The following is a 23,041-nucleotide window of genomic DNA, read 5'->3' on the forward strand; positions in this document are numbered from 1 at the left end:
ATAAATAAATCTTGAAATGAAACATCATTTTCAATAACACAGAACTGCTAAGTGCCAGGACAGTTTCTACTGGTAGAATTTCAGTATTCACCTTTCACAGAAATATTACTAATGTTTTTTAAAAAACTATTTGTCCCTTTTACTGAACAGAGCTGGTCTATTTCATCTTCAATGAGGTAGTTTGGGAAGATTAGCCATGTCTTGTAATAATGCCTACTGCATAAAATCCAAGTGTTTGCTGTGAACTACTGGTGAAAGCAGTCAGCAAGAAGGCAGGATCAATAGAAATAGAAGTTACTTTAAACCATGAAAGAGACCTGAAAAGTACCCAGGGCTAAGGCCAGATCTCTTCTTGTGTTTATTCTTCTTTTCTGTGCAAGTTCCACCCTCATGGAAGACAGTCTCATCTGAAGTTTCAGGTTTTCTAGGGTCTTTAGTCAATTTTCGCATTACTATAGATTTTCCTGTCAAACAAGTGTGTTCCCATGTAATTAATTGCTTCACATATTTTCCTCCGGTCTGTGCTAAATGCCACAGTAAAATAAGGTTTGAAATGAGTTATACATCCTTTTTTTTCTTTAAATAGTAGTCAAAGGAAGACCTGTAAGCATAGGATAGGCTTCAGTTGACACAGCAGAGAGAAAATGTGCCCATTGCCACCTACAATCCTCTCCACTTAGCAGGAAGAATATGCACATAGTAGTCACACTGATGGTTAAAATGCACAGAATGACCAGCAACAGCATCATGAAACATAGTAGGTCTTATAATGCCCAGAAAAGCATGAAGATAAAATACATTTTAATAAAAATTGAGCCAAAAATCAAAATTCATCCCAGGCAAACAATAGCTGCAAGCTTCATAATCCACTTTTTCTTCAGTACAGAATGAGACGCTGTGTTGGCATGACAAGGGACAAGGGAAGCTGACCTGACAGCTTTCTGCCAAGTATTTAGAGGAAGAATTTAAAATACAAACAAACAGAACACAGATGCAAACAACAACCATGCTAGCTCCAAACAGAATGGCTCTAGAGGATGATAATTAATGACTACACATAGATCAGGAAGGCAGTGCCACACCCACAGCTGGGATAAGGGCCGTCCCAATAAACATCTGCTGTTTCCATCTCCCTCCTTCTGGTTTAGCATAACAACTTCATCCAAATAGCCATTCACTGGAGATGCAGCAACATAGACAAATATGAGAATTGATCCCCTCCTAGTATGTAAATCCTCTATCATGGCAACAATGAGAGAAACAACAAATATCTGACATGCAGAACTAATAAGAGAATAAATATATTAGAGGGAGACTTGAGGGTCTGAATACATTTCCACATACCTGCTTCTATCCACATTCACTTCCTGGGTCTCTATCTGTATCATCCATTTCTTCTTCTTTACTGTATCTGGCAGAATCTTTTACTTAAAGTTCTCAATAAAACTAACCAGGCAATGGTAGTGCATACCTTTATTCCCAATACACAGGAGACAGAGGCAAGTAGTTCTCTGTGAGTTGGAGGCTCTATAGAGTGATCTTCAGGATGGCAAGGCAAAGAGAGAAACACTGTCTCAAACAACAACAACATTTATATTAAATGGCACTTATATTAAAATTAAACCCACTATGAGGTTCACCAACATGAAGGACTTGTAAGTTGAAAATCAATGAACCCTATGATGACAAAAAGGATGGATCAAGACACCTGTCAAAAAGTTCCGAGCTAGGGAGCAGGGTAGAGGGAGGGTATAGGGGTTTTTGGGGTTAGCATTTGAAATGTAAATGAAGAAAATATCTAATAATAATAATAATAAAGACACCTGTCAAGTTGGTCATTGAATTTTGCATCTACTTTTTCCCATGTTACTGACTACAGCATCTGTATTTTAGAATTCAGAATCAGTTTCACCTCTCCATCACTAGCTAGATTAATATCAGCAATTTAATTTTCATTGAAATCTATTTCAAAATTTTTGTAGGTTCAAAGATAGTAGTCATTCCCAATTTATCTGCTTCATTAATAATAACCCAACTGGCACCAATGTTTTTGTTTTTGTTGTTGTTGTTTGGGTTTTTAAGAATAGTTTTTCTGTGTAGCCCTGATTGTCCTGGAACTCACTCTGAAGACCAGGCTGTCCTCCAACTCAGAGATCTGACTGCCTCTGCTAGGATTAAAGGCATGTACCACCATACCCAGTTTACCAGTACTGATTTCCGATAGCATTCACAAATCTGTCAGCTTCACGGTATTAGCACTACATCATCTTTAAATTTTATATCCAGGTCACTGAATTCCAATTCAACTCCTTTAAATGCTTCTCCAAATGTTTCATGGTAATGACTAATTTTTTTTAACCCACTACAAGCATAATGGAGTATCATTAATAGTGTCAGAGATTGGTGCTTGTTCATGGGATGGGTTTCAAGTTGGGCCAGTTATTGGTTGGTCGTTAAGATAATATCCAAAATTTATAAAAAACTCAAGAATTTAAACACCAACAACCCAAATAACCCAATTAGGAAATGGGGCAGAGAGCTAAACAGAGAATTCTAAACAGAGGAATTTCAAAAGGCTGAGAAGCACTTAAAGAAATGTTCAAAGCCCTTAGACATCATGGAAATGCAAATCAAAATAACTTGGAGATTCTATCTTACACCGGTCAGAATGGCTAACATCAAAACCTCAAGCGATAGCACATGCTGGTGGGGATGTGGAGCAAGGGCAACATTCCTCCATTTCTGGGGGGAGTGCAAACTTGTACAACCACTTGCTATTTTTGAACTAAGATTCTGTCATTCTGGTACAGCTGATGCTGAAGAATCAAGCGTGATTTACAAGAGACCAGCACCATTAAAGTGAAACCTTTGCATCACTGGAACAATTGATACTGGTTAGTTTGAGCTAAGAAATTAGCAGTGATTGAGAAGAGACCAGCATGGGAAGTGTTCCCTGAGAGCACAGAGAAGCTATATTCCAGAACTGTCCAAGATTGTCTCTCATGATGTAAGCCGAACTTGGTAATATGTAAGAGTCACCCAGGTGCCATCAAAGGGTCTTGGTGAGCATCTGAGGATTGGCTTGTGAGAGGCCATTAATGAAGATGGAGCCTCAGTGGCAGTGGAATACCAGGATTGAAGAGGTCATGAAGAGAAGTTGAGGCTTGGCTTCACAAAGAGAGCCAATGAGAGGCTATTGGTGAAAGTGCAATCCAACTGCAGCAGAAGACCCCAGCATTTGGGTGATGCCAATACCATACGACCATCAAGAACAGCTGCAGCAGTGGAGTGGAGCCAACTGGAGCCTAGAGGACAAGCTGTGGTTGCTGCAGAAGGCAGAGTGGAAAAGTGAACCAAGCCCTTAGGAAGAATCCAAAAGATTATGAATAGAAGCCACACATTGGATGGTTGGAGTTTGATTTTGCTTTAATTTGCCCTAACTTTTCCTCTTGATATAAGAAAATATTTGGTATTTTTTTTTTTTTTATTTTACTGGAGCCCGCAATTGAGACTTTGAGTTTTAAGAGGCTAGATTTTTTTTTTAATCAACTGGCTATTTTATTTATTTGTTATTTAATTTTATTTTATTTTATTTTATTTAGACACAGGGTTTCTCTGCATGTTGCCTTGGCTGTCTTGCAACTCCTTCTGCAGACCAGGCTAGCAAAGATCCAACTGCCTCTGCCTACCAAGTGCTGAGATTAAATCACGCAGCACCATAGCTCTGCTGAAACTCGATATCTTAAAGAAACTGAAATCTTAATGTGTTTGAATTTTTAACTACTGTGGAACTTTTAAAGTTATTTATGTGGTGGTCTGCCCACTCCACCCACTGATCCCTGTGCCCTGATTGCCATAACTATTTAAGCCACCACATGAGGGGAAGTCCACAATCACCAAGAGAGGGGAAGCAAGTAAGGAAGCAGACTCAGGCATGGAGCTGGAGCTGGAGCTGGAGCAGCACTTGAGATTTTGTATCTCACCCACAAGCAGGAGAAACACCTTTTCCAACAAGGCCACACCTCCTAATCTCTCCTAAATATGCCATCAACTATGATGTAAACATTCTAATATGTGAGACCGTGGGGGGGGGGGGTATTCTCAGCCAAGCTACCACCCCACAGGACTCCATTCTTCTTTGTGGATGGAAAGAATTCCCTTGGGTATGTAAAACATCTCTTCTTTGCTCATTCCTTCGTTATGGGATACACAGATTGGGTCTGTCACTCAGCTGTTTTGAACAAAGATTCGAGAAACAGGATTGTGGAAGTTTCTCTAAGGTAAGTGGACTCCGAGGTTACAGGTGAACATAAGTAAGTGATAAGACTGAGGCCGTGGAACCCTTCTTTTAGTTTTTGTGAGGACTCTTCATTCCAGCCTTCAGAGGACCAGAGTAGCTGATGTTCTCACCAATAATCTACAAGGGGCCCAGTTCTCCAAACCCCTCCTCACCTCCTCCCCAGCACAGATTCTCCTTCGCTTTCACGATGACTGACGCCTATAATCCCAGCACTTGGAAGGCAGAGGCAGGCGGATTTCTGAGTTCGAGGCCAGTCTGGTCTACAAAGTGAGTTCCAGGATAGCCAGGGCTACACAGAAAAACCCTGTCTCGAAAAACAAAACAAACAAACAAACAAAAAAGATGACTGACATTCTGACATTCTGACATTGTGACTGGGATGTCACAGAATCGCAGAGAAACATTAGTGCCTTTCCCAGCTGTCGAGCAAGGATGAACACTTCCCCATGGAGGCTGGCATTTGGGTTCCAGGTTCTGAAAACAGGCTGTTCACTTTGTTGGGACCTTTTGATGGCTGGGTAATTTGGTATTCCTTAATGATCTTTGAATGTTGAGGAACTAATCCGATGCCAGATAAAGAGTACCAATAATAAACAAACAAACAAACAAACAAACAAACAAACAAACAAACAAACAAAACTGTGGGCACTTGACAAACTCTCAGTCACTTCCATTGCTGGACCTAAGGATTTCTATGTAATGTCATCTTTTGCCAGATGGTGGCACTATTTTCTTGGTAAGCAGAGTCCTATTCAGAAAGCTTCTCTGTGGGGATATCCTGAAGTTGTTAGGCTTCTTTTTCTGCTAGCTTTAGAGCTTTTGGGAATCATAGGATGGTCATGGAACCATTTGAACTGGTATTTCTCCAGGATGGGAAAGAGAGAGGGTGAATTAATTGAATTTTACTTGTAGCCATCCAGTTTTTGAAGAAACATTTGCTGAAGATATTACCTGTCCTTTCTCAAAATAAAATGAAATATGAAATTTAAAAAAATATATGATTCACTGATATCGCTGATTGCATGCATTTCTTTACATAGCTTCCTATCTATTCTGTCTACCCAAGTATCTACTTGACAGCCACTGAATGCTATATTTATTACGAAGTATCTATGACATCATCAGAAGTCCTGTGAGGTGAAAAATCTTGCATTGTATTTGCAAGAAATGCACTGGCTATCCTGGCTTTATTGGGTTTACTTATGAATTGTGATTTTAAAGAAAATTTCCAAGGTACCTGGCTGGGTGACTGTATCATGCCTGATACCTGTTGTGCTAAAATGACTGGCTTGGAATTTATAGCCTCCTTCTCCTGGTTCCACAGAGTCTGCTGGAACTGGAGGTCTGTACCCTCACACCCAGTTCTGCTCTGTAAATAACATTTTAAGCATAAAATTTAGTAAACATTGGCCAGAAACATGGGAGACACTTGCTGCAGAGATGAAACTGCACGATGGTGTAGCCCCCACCTCTTCCCATGTCAGGTCCGTGCCCCACACCCACATCCAGCCTCTGCCACTTCCTCTTCCACCAGGGCTCATTTCTGACTTCCAACAAAGAAAGCAAACTCAGAACAACCTTGCAAAGGCTCTGCTGAAAATACGCAGCTAAATCCAGAAACTACCAAATGACTCCTGGTACCTTACAGAGCACTTGCCTTCACCAAGATTACCTGCACCAGCTAGGTTAAAAACAAACAAACAAACAAACAAACAAACAAACAAACAAACAACTGGATAACTGGCAGTCCCAGCCCAAGAGCCAAATGTAGCAGCTTGTAGGCAGAAATCTCTCCACTGAGTTCTATGAAACAATAAAAACTTATATGTGCTGTGATTATAAAAAGATAAATAAGTATAAATATTCTATAGGGGTGTGGTGTGGTGAGGTATGGGTGGAGGGGATGTCTCCATGAGCCACTGAGGGACCAGCCACAGGACAGCATAGCATAGAATAGAGTTTATTTAGGGCATGGGGATGGGAGTTAAGAGAGTAGTTAGAGGCAGAGAAAGGCAGAGAGAAGGAGAGAGTAGAGAAGTAGAGGCTGGCCATGACCACGTGGAGAGAAGCGGAAAGGGAATGGGGAGAGAAAGGGAGCAAGGGACAAGACGCAGGAGAGAGAGAAGCAGGAGTAAGAGAAGCAGGAAGGGGTAAGCAACCCTTTTAAAGTGCACCAGACCTATCTGGCTATGTATCTGTGGGAAGGAGCATACCTGGCCTTTGACAGGTAACTGTGGGTTGGAGTCCAGACAATACCAACAATATGAAGGGACATCCTTCATTGTAGTTAGAAGACAAAACAGTCCTGGATTTTTTTTTTTTTTTTTTTTTTTTTTTTTTACTGTTGAGAAGTAGGGCGATTATGATTCCAGGTGAATTGTAACCTAACTGCCACTCTCTTGCCCCTCAAGCCCATAGGACTACATGTTCCCTTGACTGAAGTTAACTCTGAGCTCCTCTGGCCCCATTTTAGTTAGAAGAGCCTCTAACCCCTGGCCACTCACTTAAAGAAACCTGAAACCCCTTAGGCATATTATGGTCTCCTCCTCCTCCTCCTCCTACTCCTCTTTCTTCTTCTCCTTTTCTTCTTCTTCTTCTTCTTCTTCTTCTTCTTCTTCTTCTTCTTCTTCTTCTTCTTCTTCTTCTTCTTCTTCTTCTTCTTCTTCTTCTTCTAACTTTTAAACGTTTTTTATTTTCCCCTTTTTTTCCCATTCAGTCTACACTATCACATCCAGCTTAAGCTTACAATAATTGAAACATTTGTGAGGAGCATTCGGCAGTTCTCAGTGTGTCTTTGTTTTGAAAATGAAGGCGTTCAGTAAGGAGGCAAGCTTGACTGGAGCTGTAGCACACAGGAGCCTGCCTTTCTCTAAGGCCCCAAGGTGCCCAAGAATGAATAGCAGCAGCCAGGCCTGGAAGAGAACCCTGGGCAAGGAATCCACTCCAGGAGACAAGACAGAAATAATGAGCCATCTCCTCAATAGGAGTGTCAGGCTGACCTCACTGGGCAAAACACCCTGGCTCAAGGTCTGGGCTGCTTGTCCTGTTTCGCCCCAAACCTGCAAGGTGGTTCTTGGACCTGGGCCCTGTCTCCCACTAGAGTCTCTTGTTTCTGGCTTCTGGCACAGAAAGTAGTCGCTGAACTGCTGGGCTTGCTCTGCGCACAGTAATATTCTTTTAACAATTACCGGCCTTCCAAGCCACCATCACCCTGGGTTGCTCTCCCTCTAAGTGTGGGGCAGCCCTAACCGAGCGACTATTTCACCCAGCCACAATTCTCCTATAACCGGGTAGTAAGGCTAAGGCCAGCCCTGTAAGGCTTCAGACCAATGTAGGGTTCCCAGTGACAATGTCTTCTGTCTAGCAAAGTTTAGAATAATCTCTCTTTCTCTCTCTCCCTCCCCCCTCTCCCTCCCCCTCTCCCTCTCTCTCCCTCCCCCCTTTCCCTCTCCCTCTCCCTCTCTCTCTCTCTCTTTCACTCTGTATTCTCTCTTAAATCCTCAACCCCTTAAGAATAGTCTGGTTCCTCTCCTCCTCCTCCTCTTCCTCCACCACCTCCTCCTCTAACTCCTCCTCCACCACCACCTCATCTCCCTTCTCCTCCTCTTCCTCATCTTCTCATTCAGTCTGCAGCACCACCCCAAAGCTCCTTCCTGTAAATAACATTTTTAAGCATAAAGGAAATGAAACATTTGCCAGGAGTTTTAGACGGTTGTCAGATTGTTTCTGTTTCTAAAATGAAGGCGTGCAGGAAGCAGTAGAAAACAACACTGTAAAACAAGGCAGAGGCTAGGCCTGCAGTTCTTCCTAGGTCTGGACTCCATGGGGTGGCACTCTCTAGCTGTTCCTCCTGAGGCCTGCTAACCTTTCTAACCTGCAGACCAGATATTTGGCCAACTGAAGAGCAACTTGCTGATAAAGCTGTTAAGGGGAGAGACAAAAAGGCTAGCAGAGGTTTTGCAAAGGCAAAAATAAGTACCTGCTTTGTTTGTCAATAACTCTAGAATTCAGTTCGCTAAAAACAAACAAATTACGACCTTTTGTTAAGAAGCGATAGTGGGATGGGCATGTGGTTCAATGGTTAAGGTGCCTCACCTCAAGGCTTCAAGTTCAGTACTCAACATCCATGGCAGACAGACCACAGACTGCAGTTCCGGGAGACACATCGCAGTCCTCAAGCCTCACAGGATAAATGTATTCATGTGCACAATCTCTCAGATGCAGAAATACTCTCATGAGCGCACATGCACACACACACACACACACATACACACACACACACAATTTTTTTTTAAAAAACTGAAACATTAAATGATCACAGGAAATATAATGGGAAACAGTACAGAGTGCTTCTGTCTTTGTAACTTTTTTTTCTTTTTTTTTTTTTTTTTTTTTTTAAATTCTTTTTTTTTTTATTTTTATTACATATTTTCCTCAATTACATTTCCAATACTATCCCAAAAGTCCCCCATAGCGCCCCCCACTTCCCTACCCACCCATTCCCATTCTTTTGGCCCTGGCATTCCCCTATATTGGGGCATATAAAGTTTGCAAGTCCAATGGGCCTCTCTTTCCATTGATGGCCGACTAGGCCATCTTTCGATACATATGCAGCTAGAGACAAGAGCTCCAGGGTTCTGGTTAGTACATCATGTTGTTCCAACAATAGGGTTGCAGATCCCTTTAGCTCCTTGGGTACTTTCTCTAGCTTCTCCATTGGGAGCCCTGTGATACATCCAATAGCTGACTGTGAACATCCACTCCTGTGTTTGCTAGGCCCCGGCATCGTCTCACAAGAGACAGCTATATTTGGGTCCTTTCAGCAAAATCTTGCTAGTGTATGCAATGGTGTCAGCGTTTAGAAGCTGATTATGGGACGGATCCCTGGATACAGCAGTCTCTAAATGGTCCATCCTTTCATCACAGCTACGAACTTTGTCTCTGTAACTCCTTCCCTGGGTGTTTTGTTCCCAATTCTAAGAAGGTGCACAGTGTCCACACTTTGGTCTTCATTCTTCTTGAGTTTCATGCGTTTATCAAATTGTATCTTATATCTTGGGTATCCTAAGTTTTGGGCTAATATCCACTTATCAATGAATACATATTGTGTGAGTTCTTTTGTGATTGTGTTACTTCACTCAAGATGATGCCCTCCAGGTCCATCCATTTGGCTAGGAATTTCATAAATTCATTCTTTTTAATAGCTGAGTAGTACTCCATTGTGTAAATGTACCATAATTTCTGTATCCATTCCTCTGTTGAGGGACATCTGGGTTCTTTCCAGCTTCTGGCTATTATAAATAGGGCTGCTATGAACATAGTGGAGCATGTGTCCTTTTTACCGGTTGGGACATCTTCTGGATATATGCCCAGGAGAGGTATTGCTGGATCCTCCGGTAGTACTATGTCCAATTTTCTGAGGAACCGCCAGACTGATTTCCAGAGTGGTTGTACAAGCTTGCAATCCCACCAACAATGGAGGAGTGTTCCTCTTTCTCCACATCCTCGCCAGCATCTGCTGTCACCTGAATTTTTGATCTTAGCCATTCTGACTGGTGTGAGGTGGAATCTCAGGGTTGTTTTGATTTGCATTTCCCTGATGATTAAGGATGTTGAACATTTTTTCAGGTGCTTCTCTGCCATTCGGTATTCCGCAGGTGAGAATTCTTTGTTCAGTTCTGAGCCCCATTTTTTAATGGGGTTATTTGACTTTCTGGAGTCCACCTTCTTGAGTTCTTTATATATATTGGATATTAGTCCCTTATCTGATTTAGGATAGGTGAAGATCCTTTCCCAATCTGTTGGTGGTTTTTTTGTCTTATTGATGGTGTCTTTAGCCTTGCAGAAGCTTTGTAGTTTCATGAGGTCCCACTTGTCAATTCTCGATCTTACAGCACAAGCCATTACTGTTCTATTCAGGAATTTTTCCCCTGTGCCCATATCTTCAAGGCTTTTCCCCACTTTCTCCTCTATAAGTTTCAGTGTCTCTGGTTTTATGTGAAGTTCCTTGATCCACTTAGACTTGACCTTAGTACAAGGAGATAGGAATGGATCGATTCGCATTCTTCTACATGTTAACAACCAGTTGTGCCAGCACCATTTGTTGAGAATGCTGTCTTTCTTCCACTGGATGTTTTTAGCTCCCTTGTCGAAGATCAAGTGACCATAGGTGTGTGGGTTCATTTCTGGGTCTTCAATTCTATTCCATTGGTCTATTTGTCTGTCACTATACCAGTACCATGCAGTTTTTATCACAATTGCTCTGTAGTAGAGCTTTAGGTCCGGCATGGTGATTCCACCAGAGGTTCTTTTATCCTTGAGAAGAGTTTTTGCTATCCTAGGTTCTTTGTTATTCCAGATGAATTTGCAGATTGCACTTTCTAATTCGTTGAAGAATTGATTTGGTATTTTGATGGGGATTGCATTGAATCTGTAGATTGCTTTTGGCAAGATAGCCATTTTTACAATGTTGATCCTGCCAATCCATGAGCATGGGAGATCTTTCCATCTTCTGAGATCTTCTATAATTTCTTTCTTCAGAGACTTGAAGTTTTTATTATACAGATCTTTCACTTCCTTAGTTAGAGTCACGCCAAGATATTTTATATTATTTGTGACTATTGAGAAGGGTGTTGTTTCCCTAATTTCTTTCTCAGCCTGTTTATTCTTTGTGTAGAGAAAGGCCATTGATTTGTTTGAGTTAATTTTATATCCAGCTACTTCACCGAAGCTGTTTATCAGGCTTAGGAGTTCTCTGGTGGAATTTTTAGGGTCACTTATATATACTATCATATCATCTGCAAAGAGTGATATTTTGACTTCATCTTTTCCAATTTGTATCCCTTTGATCTCCTTTTGTTGTCGAATTGCTCTGGCTAGGACTTCAAGTACAATGTTGAATAGGTATGGAGAAAGTGGACAGCCTTGTCTAGTCCCTGATTTTAGAGGGATTGCTTCAAGCTTCTCACCATTTACTTTGATGTTGGCTACTGGTTTGCTGTAGATTGCTTTTATCATGTTTAGGTATGGGCCTTGAATTCCTGATCTTTCCAAGACTTTTATCATGAATGGGTGTTGGATCTTGTCAAATGCTTTTTCCGCATCTAACGAGATGACCATGTGGTTTTTGTCTTTGAGTTTGTTTATATACTGGATTACGTTGATGGATTTCCGTATATTGAACCATCCCTGCATCCCTGGGATGAAACCTACTTGGTCAGGATGGATGATTGTTTTGATGTGTTCTTGGATTCGGTTAGCAAGAACTTTATTGAGGATTTTTGCATCAATATTCATAAGGGATATTGGTCTGAAGTTTTCTATCTTTGTTGGGTCTTTTTGTGGTTTCGGTATCAGAGTAATTGTGGCTTCATAGAATGAGTTGGGTAGAGTACCTTCTGTTTCTATTTTGTGGAATAGTTTGTGAAGAACTGGGATTAGATCTTCTTTGAAGGTCTGATAGAACTCTGCACTAAACCCATCTGGTCCTGGGCTTTTTTTAGTTGGGAGACTATTAATGACTGCTTCTATTTCTTTGGGGGATATAGGGCTGTTTAGATCATTAACCTGATCTTGATTCAACTTTGGTACCTGGTATCTGTCTAGGAACTTCTCCATTTCATCCAGGTTCTCCAGTTTTGTTGAGTATAGCCTTTGGTAGAAGGATCTGATGGTGTTTTGGATGTCTTCAGGATCTGTTGTTATGTCTCCTTTTTCATTTCTGATTTTGTTAATTAGGATGCTTTCCCTGTGCCCTCTAGTGAGTCTGGCTAAGGGTTTATCTATCTTGTTGATTTTCTCAAAGAACCAGCTCCTTGATTGGTTGATTCTTTGAATAGTTTTTCTTGTTTCCACTTGGTTGATTTCACCCCTGAGTTTGATTATTTCCTGCCGTCTACTCCTCTTGGGTGAATTTGCTTCCTTTTGTTCTAGTGCTTTTAGGTGTGTTGTCAAGCTGCTAATGTGTGCTCTCTCTAGTTTCCTTTTGGAGGCACTCAGAGCTATGAGTTTTCCTCTTAGAAATGCTTTCATTGCGTCCCATAAGTTTGGGTATGTTGTGGCTTCATTTTCATTGAACTCTAAAAAGTCCTTAATTTCTTTCTTTATTCCTTCCTTGACCAAGGTATCATTGAGAAGAGTGTTGTTCAGTTTCCACGTGAAGGTTGGCTTTCTATTATTTATTTTGTTATTGAAGATCAGCCTTAGTCCATGGTGATCTGATAGGATGCATGGGACAATTTCAATATTTTTATATCTGTTTAGGCCTGCTTTGTGACCAATTATGTGGTCAATTTTGGAGAAGGTACCATGAGGTGCTGAGAAGAAGGTATATCCTTTTGTTTTAGGATAGAATGTTCTGTAGATATCTGCCAGATCCATTTGATTCATAATTTCTCTTAGTTTTACTGTGTCCCTGTTTAGTTTCTGTTTCCATGATCTGTCCATTGGTGAAAGTGGTGTGTTGAAGTCTCCCACTATTATTGTATGAGGTGCAATGTGTGCTTTGAGCTTTACTAAAGTTTCTTTAATGAATGTGGCTGCCTTTGTATTTGGAGCATAGATATTCAGGATTGATAGTTCCTCTTGGAGGATTTTACCTTTGATGAGTATGAAGTGTCCCTCCCTGTCTTTTTTAATGACTTTGGGTTGGAAGTCAATCTTATCAGATATTAGAATGGCTACTCCAGCTTATTTCTTCATGCCATTTGCTTGGAAAATTGTTTTCCATCCTTTCATTCTGAGGTAGTGTCTATCCTTTTCTCTGAGATGAGTTTCCTGTAAGCAGCAAAATGTTGGGTCTTGTTTGTGTAGCCAGTTTGCTAGTCTATGTCTTTTTATCGGGGAGTTGAGTCCATTGATATTAAGAGATATTAAGGAAAAGTAATTGTTGATTCCTGTTATTTTTGTTGTTAAAGTTGGCATTTTGTTCTTGTGGCTGTCTTCTTTTAGGTTTGTTGAGGGATTACCTTCTTGTTGTTTCTAGGGCGTGGTTCCTGTCCTTGTATTGGTTTTTTTCTGTTATTATCCTTTGAAGGGCTGGATTCGTGGAGGGATAATGTGTGAATTTGGTTTTGTCGTGGAATACTTTGGTTTCTCCATCTATGTTAATTGAGAGTTTGGCTGGGTATAGTAGCCTGGGCTGGAATTTGTGTTCTTTTAGTGTTTGTATAACATCCGTCCAGGATCTTCTGGCTTTCATAGTCTCTGGTGAAAAATCTGGTGTAATTCTGATAGGCTTGCCTTTATATGTTACTTGGCCTTTTTCTCTTACTGCTTTTAGTATTCTATCTTTATTTAGAGCATTTGTTGTTCTGATTATTATGTGTCGGGAGGTATTTCTTTTCTGGTCCAGTCTATTTGGAGTTCTGTAGGCTTCTTGTATGTTCATGGGCATCTCTTTCTTTAGATTTGGGAAGTTTTCTTCTATAATTTTGTTGAAGATGTTTGCTGGTCCTTTGAGTTGAAAATCTTCATTCTCATCCACTCCTATTATCCGTAGGTTTGGTCTTCTCATTGCGTCCTGTATTTCTTGGATGTTTTGAGTTAGGATCTTTTTGCATTTTACATTTTCCTTGATTGTTGTGCCGATGTTCTCTATGGAATCTTCTGCACCTGAGATTCTCTCTTCCATCTCTTGTATTCTGTTGCTGATGCTCGTATCTATGGTTCCAGATTTCTTTCCTAGGGTTTCTATCTCCAGTGTTGCCTCATTTTGGGTTTTCTTTATTGTGTCTACTTCCCTTTTTAGGTCTAGTATGGTTTTGTTCATTTCCATCATCTGTTTGGATGTGTTTTCCTGTTTTTCTGTAAGGACTTCTACCTGTTTGATTATGTTATCGTGTTTTTCTTTAAGGATTTGTAACTCTTTAGCAGTGTTCTCCTGTAATTCTTTAAGGGATTTTTGTGCTTTCTCTTTATTGTCTTCTGCCTGTTTAGCAGTGTTCTCCTGCATTTCTTTAAGTGTGTTATTAAAGTCCTTCTTGAAGTTCTCTATCATCATCAGGAGATATGCTTTTAAATCCCTGTCTAGCTTTTCCGGTGTGTTGGGGTGCCCTGGACTGGGCGAAGTGGGGGTGCTGGGTTCTGATGATGGTGAGTGGTCTTGGTTTCTGTTAGTAAGATTATTACGTTTACCTTTCGCCATCTGGTAATCTCTGGGGTTAGTTGTTATCGTTGTCACTGTTTAAAGATTGGAGCAGAAGCTGTGTTCCACTCACCAGCAGTCTCTAAATCCTGCGGCGGGGGTCTTGGGTAGCTGACGGTACCCCGGTGCTGGTCCAGCCGGAAGAGGCCTGTGGTCCTACTCAGGCCGTTTTTCTGCTTCCCTAACTAATGCAGTCTCTGGTCCCGCGTGCAATTGGATTGGAGCAGAAGCTGTGTTCCACTCACCAGCAGTCCCAAAATCCTGCGGCGGGGGTCGTGGGTAGCTGGCGGGTGTCAGGCAACCCTGCGCTCCCGCTACCCCGGTGCTGATCCAGCCGGATGAGGCCTGTGGCCCTACTCAGGCCGGTTTCTGCTTCCCTAACTAATGCAGTCTCAGGTCCCGCGCAATTGGATTGGAGCAGAAGCTGTGTTCCACTCACCAGCAGTCCCAAAATCCTGCGGCGGGGGTCGTGGGTAGCTGGCGGGTGTCAGGCAACCCTGCGCTCCCGCTACCCCGGCGCTGATCCGGCCGTATGTGGCCTGTGGCCCTACTCAGGCCGGTTTCTGCTTCCCTAACTAATGCAGTCTCAGGTCCCGCACAATTGGATTGGAGCTGAAGCTGTGTTCCACTCACCAGCAGTCCCAAAATCCTGCGGCGGGGGTCGTGGGTAGCTGGCGGGTGTCAGGCAACCCTGCGCTCCCGCTACCCCAGCGCTGATCCAGCCGGATGAGGCCTGTGGTCCTACTCAGGCCGGTTTCTGCTTCCCTAACTAATGCAGTCTCAGGTCCCGCGCAATTGGATTGGAGCAGAAGCTGTGCTCCACTCACCAGAAGTCTTAAGATCCTGTGGCGGGTGTTGTGGGTAGCTGACGAGTGTCAGCAGACCCTGCGCCCCAGCTGCCCTGGTGCTTTTCTGACCGGAAGAGGCTTGTCGTAACTTTTTTTTTCTTAAAGTCAAGAATTGAATTTAAAAGAAAAGCTCAGATTCCGGGACTCTGCCAAAAAGTAGTCTGCACAGGTGAGAGTGTGCACACAGAAGCTGACAGCTTCTGGGACAGGCGGGAGCCACAGAGCTTCTGAGACAGCGCCCTTTTCGGGCTCCAGACATCCAACCACCTCCCCGGCCAGAGGACAGGTGTCCACCCGGCCCAGAAGGTTTTTGCCTCAGGAACGGCAGGAGCCATCTTGGTTCCAGGAATCCGCCGAAAAGTAGTCTGCACAGGTGACAGTGTGCACACAGAAGTGGACAACTCCTGGGACAGGCAGGAGCCACAGAGCTTCTGAGGCAACGCCCTTTTCGGGCTCCTGACATCCGACCACCTTCCGGTCCACTGCAGCACCGGGGTTCCTGGCCTGGGCAGTCTCAGGACACACACAAGGACCCACACAGGATTCCCCCATGGGATCCTAAGACCTCTGGTGAGTGGAACACAGCGTCTGCTCCAATCCAATCGCACGGGACCCGAGACTGCATTAACTAGGGAAGCAGAGAACCCGGCCTGATTAGGGGCACAAGTCCCTTCTGGTCCACTCCAGCACCGGGGTTCCTTGTGCACTGAGTTGCTGGACACCCAGAAGTTCCTCACAGGACCCTCCACGGGACCTTAAGACCTCTGGTGAGTGGAACACAACTTCTGCCAGGAGGCAGGTTCGAACACCAGATATCTGGGCACCTTCCCTGCAAGAGGAGAGCTTGCCTGTAGAGAGTACTCTGACCACTGAAACTAAGGATAGAGCTAGTCTCCCAGGTCTGCTGATAGAGGCTAACAGAATCACCTGAGGAACAAGCTCTTACCAGAGACAACTATAACAATTAGCTCCAGAGATTACCAGATGGTGAAAGGCAAACATAAGAATCCTACTAACAGAAATCAAGAACACTCACCATCATCAGAACTCAGCATTCCCACCCCACCTAGTCCTGGGCACCCCAATACAACCGAAAAGCTAGACCCGGATATAAAAGCATATCTCATGATGATGGTAGAGGACATCAAGAAGGACTTTAGTAACTCACTTGAAGAAATACAGGAGAACACTGCTAAAGAGTTATAAGTCCTTAAAGAAAAACAGGAAAACACAAGCAAACAGGTAGAAATCCTTAAAGAAAAAAAGGAAAACACATCCAAACAGGTGATGGAAATGAACAAAACCATATTAGACCTAAAAAGGGAAGTAGACACCATAAAGAAAACCCAAAGTGAGGCAACGCTGGAGATAGAAACCCTAGGAAAGAAATCTGGAACCATAGATGTGAGCATCAGCAACAGAATACAAGAGATGGAAGAGAGAATTTCAGGTGCAGAAGATTCCATAGAGAATATCAGCACAACAATCAAAGAAAATACAAAACGCAAAAGGATCCTAACTCAAAACATCCAGGAAATACAAGACACAATGAGAAGACCAAACCTACAGATAATAGGAGTTGATGAGAATGAAGATTTTCAACTTAAAGGGCCAGCAAATATCTTCAACAAAAATATAGAAGAAAATTTCCCAAACCTAAAGAAAGAGATGCCCATGAACATATAAGAAGCCTACAGAACTCCAAATAGACTGGACCAGAAAAGAAATTCCTCCCGACACATAATAATCAGAACAACAAATGCACTAAATAAAGAGAGAATATTAAAAGCAGTAAGGGAGAAAGGTCAAGTAACATATAAAGGCAGGTCTATCAGAATTACACCAGACTTTTTACCAGAGAGTATGAAAGCCAGAAGAACCTGGACAGATGTTATACAGACACTAAGAGAACACAAATGCCAACCCAGGCTACTATACCTGGCCAAACTCTCAATTACCATAGATGGAGAAACCAATGTATTCCATGACAAAACCAAATTCACACATTATCTTTCCACAAATCCAGCCCTTCAAAGGATAATAACAGAAAAAAACCAATACAAGGACAGAAATCACACCCTAGAAGAAGCAAGAAAGCAATCCCTCAACAAACCAAAAAAGAAGACTGCCACAAGAACACAATGCCAACTCTAACAACAAAAATAAAAGGAAGCAACAATTACTTTTCCTTAATATCTCTTAATATCAATGGACTCAATTCTGCAATAAAAAGACATAGACTAACAGACTGGCTACACAAACAGGACCCAACATTCTGCTGCTTACAGGAAACCCATCTCAGGGAAAAAGACAGACACTACCTCAGAGTGAAAGGCTGGAAAACAATTTTCCAAGCAAATGGTCTGAAGAAACAAGCTGGAGTAGCCATTCTAATATCGAATAAAACTGACTGCCAATCCAAAGTTATCAAAAAAGACAAGGAAGGACACTTCATACTCATCAAAGGTAAAATCCTCCAAGAGGAATTCTCAATTCTGAATATCTATGCTCCAAATGCAAGGGCATCCACATTCATTAAAGACACTTTAGTAAAGCTCAAAGCACACATTGCACCTCACACAATAATAGTGGGAGACTTCAACATACCACATTCATCAATGGACAGATCGTGGAAACAGAAACTAAACAGGGACACAGTGAAACTAACAGAAGTTATGAAACAAATGGACTTAACAGATATCTACAGAACATTTTATACTAAAACAAAAGGATATACCTTCTTCTTGGCACCTCACGGCACGTACTCCAAAATTGACCATATAACTGGTCAGAAAACAGGCCTCAACAGATACAAAAATATTGAAATTGTCCTATGCATCCTATTAGACCACCATGGACTAAGGCTGATCTTCAATAACAACATAAATAATGGAAAGCCACCATTCACGTGGAAACTGAACAACACTCTTCTCAATAATACCTTGGTCAAGGAAGGAATAAAGAAATTAAAGACTTTTTAGAGTTTAATGAAAATGAAGCCACAACATACCCAAACCTATGGGACACAATGAAAGCATTTCTAAGACAGAAACTTATAGCTCTGAGTGCCTCCAAAAAGAAACTGGCGAGAGTACACACTAGCAGCTTGACAACACATCTAAAAGCTCTAGAAAAAACGGAACAAAATTTACCCAAGAGAAGTAGACGGCAGGAAATAATCAAACTCAGGGGTGAAATCAAACAAGTGGAAACAAGAAGAACTATTTAAAGAATTAACCAAACTCGGAGTTGGTTCTTTGAGAAAATCAACAAGATAGATAAACCCTTAGCTAGACTCACTAGAGGGCACAGGGACAACATCCTAATTAACAAAATCAGAAATGGAAAGGGAGACATAACAACAGACCCTGAAGAAATCCAAAACACCATCAGATCCTTCTACAAAAGGCTATACTCAACAAAACTGGAAAACCTGGACGAAATGGACAAATTTCTAGACAGATACCAGATACCAAAGTTAAATCAGGATCAAGTTAACTATCTAAACATTCCCATATCCCCTAAAGAAATAGACGCAGTCATTAATAGTCTCCCAACCAAAAAAAGCCCAGGACCAGATGGGATTAGTGCAGAGTTCTACCAGACCTTCAAAGAAGATGTAATTCCAGTTCTGCACAAATTATTCCACAAAATAGAAGTAGAGAGAACTCTACCCAACTCATTCTATGAAGCCACAGTTACTCTGATACCTAAACCATAGAAAGATCCAACAAAGATAGAGAACTTCAGACCAATTTCCCTTATGAATATGGATGCAAAAATCTTCAATAAAATTCTTGCTAACCGAATCCAAGAACACATTAAAACAAGCATCCATCCTGACCAAGTAGGTTTTATTCCCGGGATACAGGGGTGGTTTAATATATGGAAATCCATCGATGTAATCCATTATATAAACAAACTCAAAGACAAAAAACACATGATCATCTCGGTAGATGCGGAAAAAGCCTTCATCAAGAAGCAACACCCATTCATGATAAAAGTCTTGGAAATATCAGAAATTCAAGGCCCATACCTAAACATGATAAAAGCAATCTACAGCAAACCAGTAGCCAACATCAAAGTAAATGGAGAGAAGCTTGAAGCAATCCCACTAAAATCAGGGACTAGACAAGGCTGCCCACTTTCTCCCTACCTATTCAACATTGTACTTGAAGTCCTAGCCAGAGCAATTCGACAACAAAAGGAGATCAAGGGGATACAAATTGGAAAAGATGAAGTCAAAATATCACTTTTTGAAGACGATATGATAGTATATATAAGTGACCCTAAAAATTCCACCAGAGAACTCCTAAACCTGATAAACAGCTTCGGTGAAGTAGCTGGATATAAAATTGACTCAAACAAGTCAATGGCCTTTCTCTACACAAAGAATAAACAGGCTGAGAAAGAAATTAGGGAAACAACACCCTTCTCAATAGTCACAAATAATATAAAATATCTTGTCGTGATTCTAACTAAGGAATTGAAAGATCTGTATGATAAAAACTTCAAGTCTCTGAAGAAAGAAATTAAAGAAGATCTCAGAAGATGGAAAGATCTCCCATGCTCATGGATTGGCAGGATCAACATTTTAAAAATGGTTATCTTGCCAAAAGCAATCTACAGGTTCAATGCAATCCCCATCAAAATTCCAACTCAATTCTTCAACGAATTAGAAAGAGCAATCTCCAAGTTCATCTGGAATAACAAAAACCCTAGGATAGCAAAAACTCTTCTCAAGGATAAAAATACCTCTGGTGGAATCACCCTGCCTGACCTAAAGCTTTACTACAGAGCAATTGTGATAAAAACTGCATGGTACTGGTATAGTGACAGACAAGTAGATCAATGGAATAGAATTGAAGACCCAGAAATGAACCTACACACCTATGTTCACTTGATCTTCAACAAGGGAGCTAAAACCATCCAGTGGAAGAAAGACAGCATTTTCAACAAATGGTGCTGGCACAACTGGTTGTTATCGTGTAGAAGAATGTGAATTGATCCATTCCTATATCCTTGTACTAAGGTTAAATCTAAGTGGATCAATTAACTTCACGTAAAACCAGAGACGCAGAAACTTATAGTTGAGAAAGTGGGGAAAAGCCTCGAAGATATTATTCTATCTTTATTTAGAGCATTTGTTGTTCTGATTATTATGTGTCGGGAGGTATTTCTTTTCTGGTCCAGTCTATTTGGAGTTCTGTAGGCTTCTTGTATGTTCATGGGCATCTCTTTCTTTAGATTTGGGAAGTTTTCTTCTATAATTTTGTTGAAGATGTTTGCTGGTCCTTTGAGTTGAAAATCTTCATTCTCATCCACTCCTATTATCCGTAGGTTTGGTCTTCTCATTGTGTCCTGTATTTCTTGGATGTTTTGAGTTAGGATATTTTTGCCTTTTACATTTTCCTTGATTGTTGTGCCGATGTTCTCTATGGAATCTTCTGCACCTGAGATTCTCTCATCCATCTCTTGTATTCTGTTGCTGATGCTCGTATCTATGGTTCCAGATTTCTTTCCTAGGGTTTCTATCTCCAGTGTTGCCTCATTTGGGGTTTTCTTTATTGTGTCTACTTCCCTTTTTAGGTCTAGTATGGTTTTGTTCATTTCCATCATCTGTTTGGATGTGTTTTCTTGTTTTTCTTTAAGGACTTCTACCTGTTTGATTGTGTTATCCTGTTTTTCTTTAAGGATTTGTAACTCTTTAGCAGTGTTCTCCTGCAATTCTTTAAAGGATTTTTGTGCTTCCTCTTTAATGTCTTCTACCTGTTTACCAGTGTTCCTTTGTATTTATTTAAGCGTGTTATTAAAGTCCTTCTTGATGTCCTCTACCATCATCATGAGATATGCTTTTAGATCCGTGTCTAGCTTTTCCGGTGTGTTGGGGTGCCCTGGACTGGGCGAAGTGGGAGTGCTGGGTTCTGATGATGGTGAGTGGTCTTAGTTTCTGTTAGTAAGATTATTACGTTTACCTTTCAACATCTGGTAATCTCTGGGGTTAGTTGTTATCGTTGTCACTGTTTAAAGATTGGAGCAGACTTTGTGTTCCACTCACCAGAAGTCTCAAAATCCTGTGGCGGGGGTCGTGGGTAGCTGGCGGGTGTCAGCCGACCCTGCGCTCTAGCTACCCAGGTGCTGTTCTGACCAAAGGAGGCTTGTGGCCCTACTCAGGCCGGATTTCTGCCTCCCCAACCAAAGCAGTCTCAGGTCCCAAGTGATTGGACTGGAGCAGAAGCTGTGTTCTACCCACCAGAAGTCTCAAAATCCTGTGGCGGGGGTCGTGGGTAGCTGGCTGGTGTCAGCCGACCCTGCGCTCTAGCTACCCCGGTGCTGGTCCGGCCAGGATATCGAAAGATGACCTAGTCGGACATCACTGGAAAGAGAGGCCCATTGGACTTGCAAACTTCATATGCCCCAATATAGGGGAATGCCAGGGCCAAAAGAATGGGAATGGGTGGGTAGGGAAGTGGGGGGCGCTATGGGGGACTTTTGGGATAGCATTGGAAATGTAATTGAGGAAAATATGTAATAAAAAATATTAAAAATTAAAAAAAAGGATGTAAAAAAAAACTCACACAAAAGGACCCCGATTACGGCTCAAGAAACTGAAAAAGTTGGAAAATGATAAATCACACTGTAGGACCCAGAATTGCGAAAAAATTTGAAAAACGTCGAAAATGAGAAAATCACACTGTAAGGACCCAGAATATGAGGAGAAATCCTGAAAAACGTCAAAAATTAAAAATACAAGCTGTAGGACCCAGATCAAGGCGAGAAACCCTGAAAAAAGTAGAAAATTAAAAACTCACACTGAAGGACCCCAAATATGGTGAGAAATCATGAAAAAGGTGGAAAATGAGAAAATCACACTGTAGGACCCAGAATTACGAAAAAACTTGAAAAACGTGGAAATGAGAAAATCACACTGCAGAACCCAGAATATGCCGAGAAAACCTGTAAAATTTGGAAATTAAAAATTCACACTGTCGGACCCATAATATGGTGAGAAACCATGAAAATAATGGAAAATTAAAAATTCACACTGTATTACCCAGAATATGGTGAGAAACCCTGAAAAACATGGAAAATTAAAAATTCACACTGAAGGACCTGGAATATGGCAAGACAACCAGAAAAAAAAAAAAGGAAAATTAAAAACTCACACTGATGGAACGAGAATATGAGGAGAAATCCTGAAAAACAAAGAAAATTAAAAACTCACACTGAAGGACCCAGAAAAATAGTAGAAAATTATAAACTCACAGTGAAGGACCCCAAAAATGGCGAGAAAACCTGAAAAAGGTGGAAAATGAGAAAATCACACTGTAGGACCCAGAATTAAGAAAAAACTTGAAAAACGTGGAAAATGAGAAATTCACACTGCAGGACCCAAAATATGCAGAGAAACCCTGAAAAACGTGAAAATTAAAAAATCACACTGAAGGACCTGGAATATGTCAAGAAAACCTGAAAAAAGTTGAAATGAGAAAATCACCCAGAATATGACGAAAAAACCTGAAAAACGTGGAAAATTAAAAAATTCACACTGTATTACCCAGAATATGGTGAGAAACCCTGAAAAACATGGAAAATTAAAAATTCACACTGTAGGATCAGAATATGGCAAGAAACCTTGAAAAACGTTGAAAATTAAAAATTCACACTATAGGACCCAGAATATGGTGAGAAAAACTGAAAAAGTTGGAACATGAGAAAATCACACTGTAGGATCCAGAATATGAAGAA

General features: G+C 41.3%; 1 pseudogene; it reads right to left on the reverse strand.

The window, feature by feature from the left end:
• Positions 1-1,062: 1,062 nt before the first annotated feature.
• On the reverse strand, positions 1,063-2,008 carry LOC110310721 (transmembrane 9 superfamily member 3 pseudogene; annotated as a pseudogene).
• Positions 2,009-23,041: the final 21,033 nt, after the last annotated feature.

Source organism: Mus caroli, unplaced genomic scaffold (genome assembly GCF_978045245.1).
Source record: "Mus caroli unplaced genomic scaffold, Mus_caroli_1 scaffold_16, whole genome shotgun sequence".
Lineage (NCBI taxonomy): Eukaryota > Metazoa > Chordata > Mammalia > Rodentia > Muridae > Mus > Mus caroli.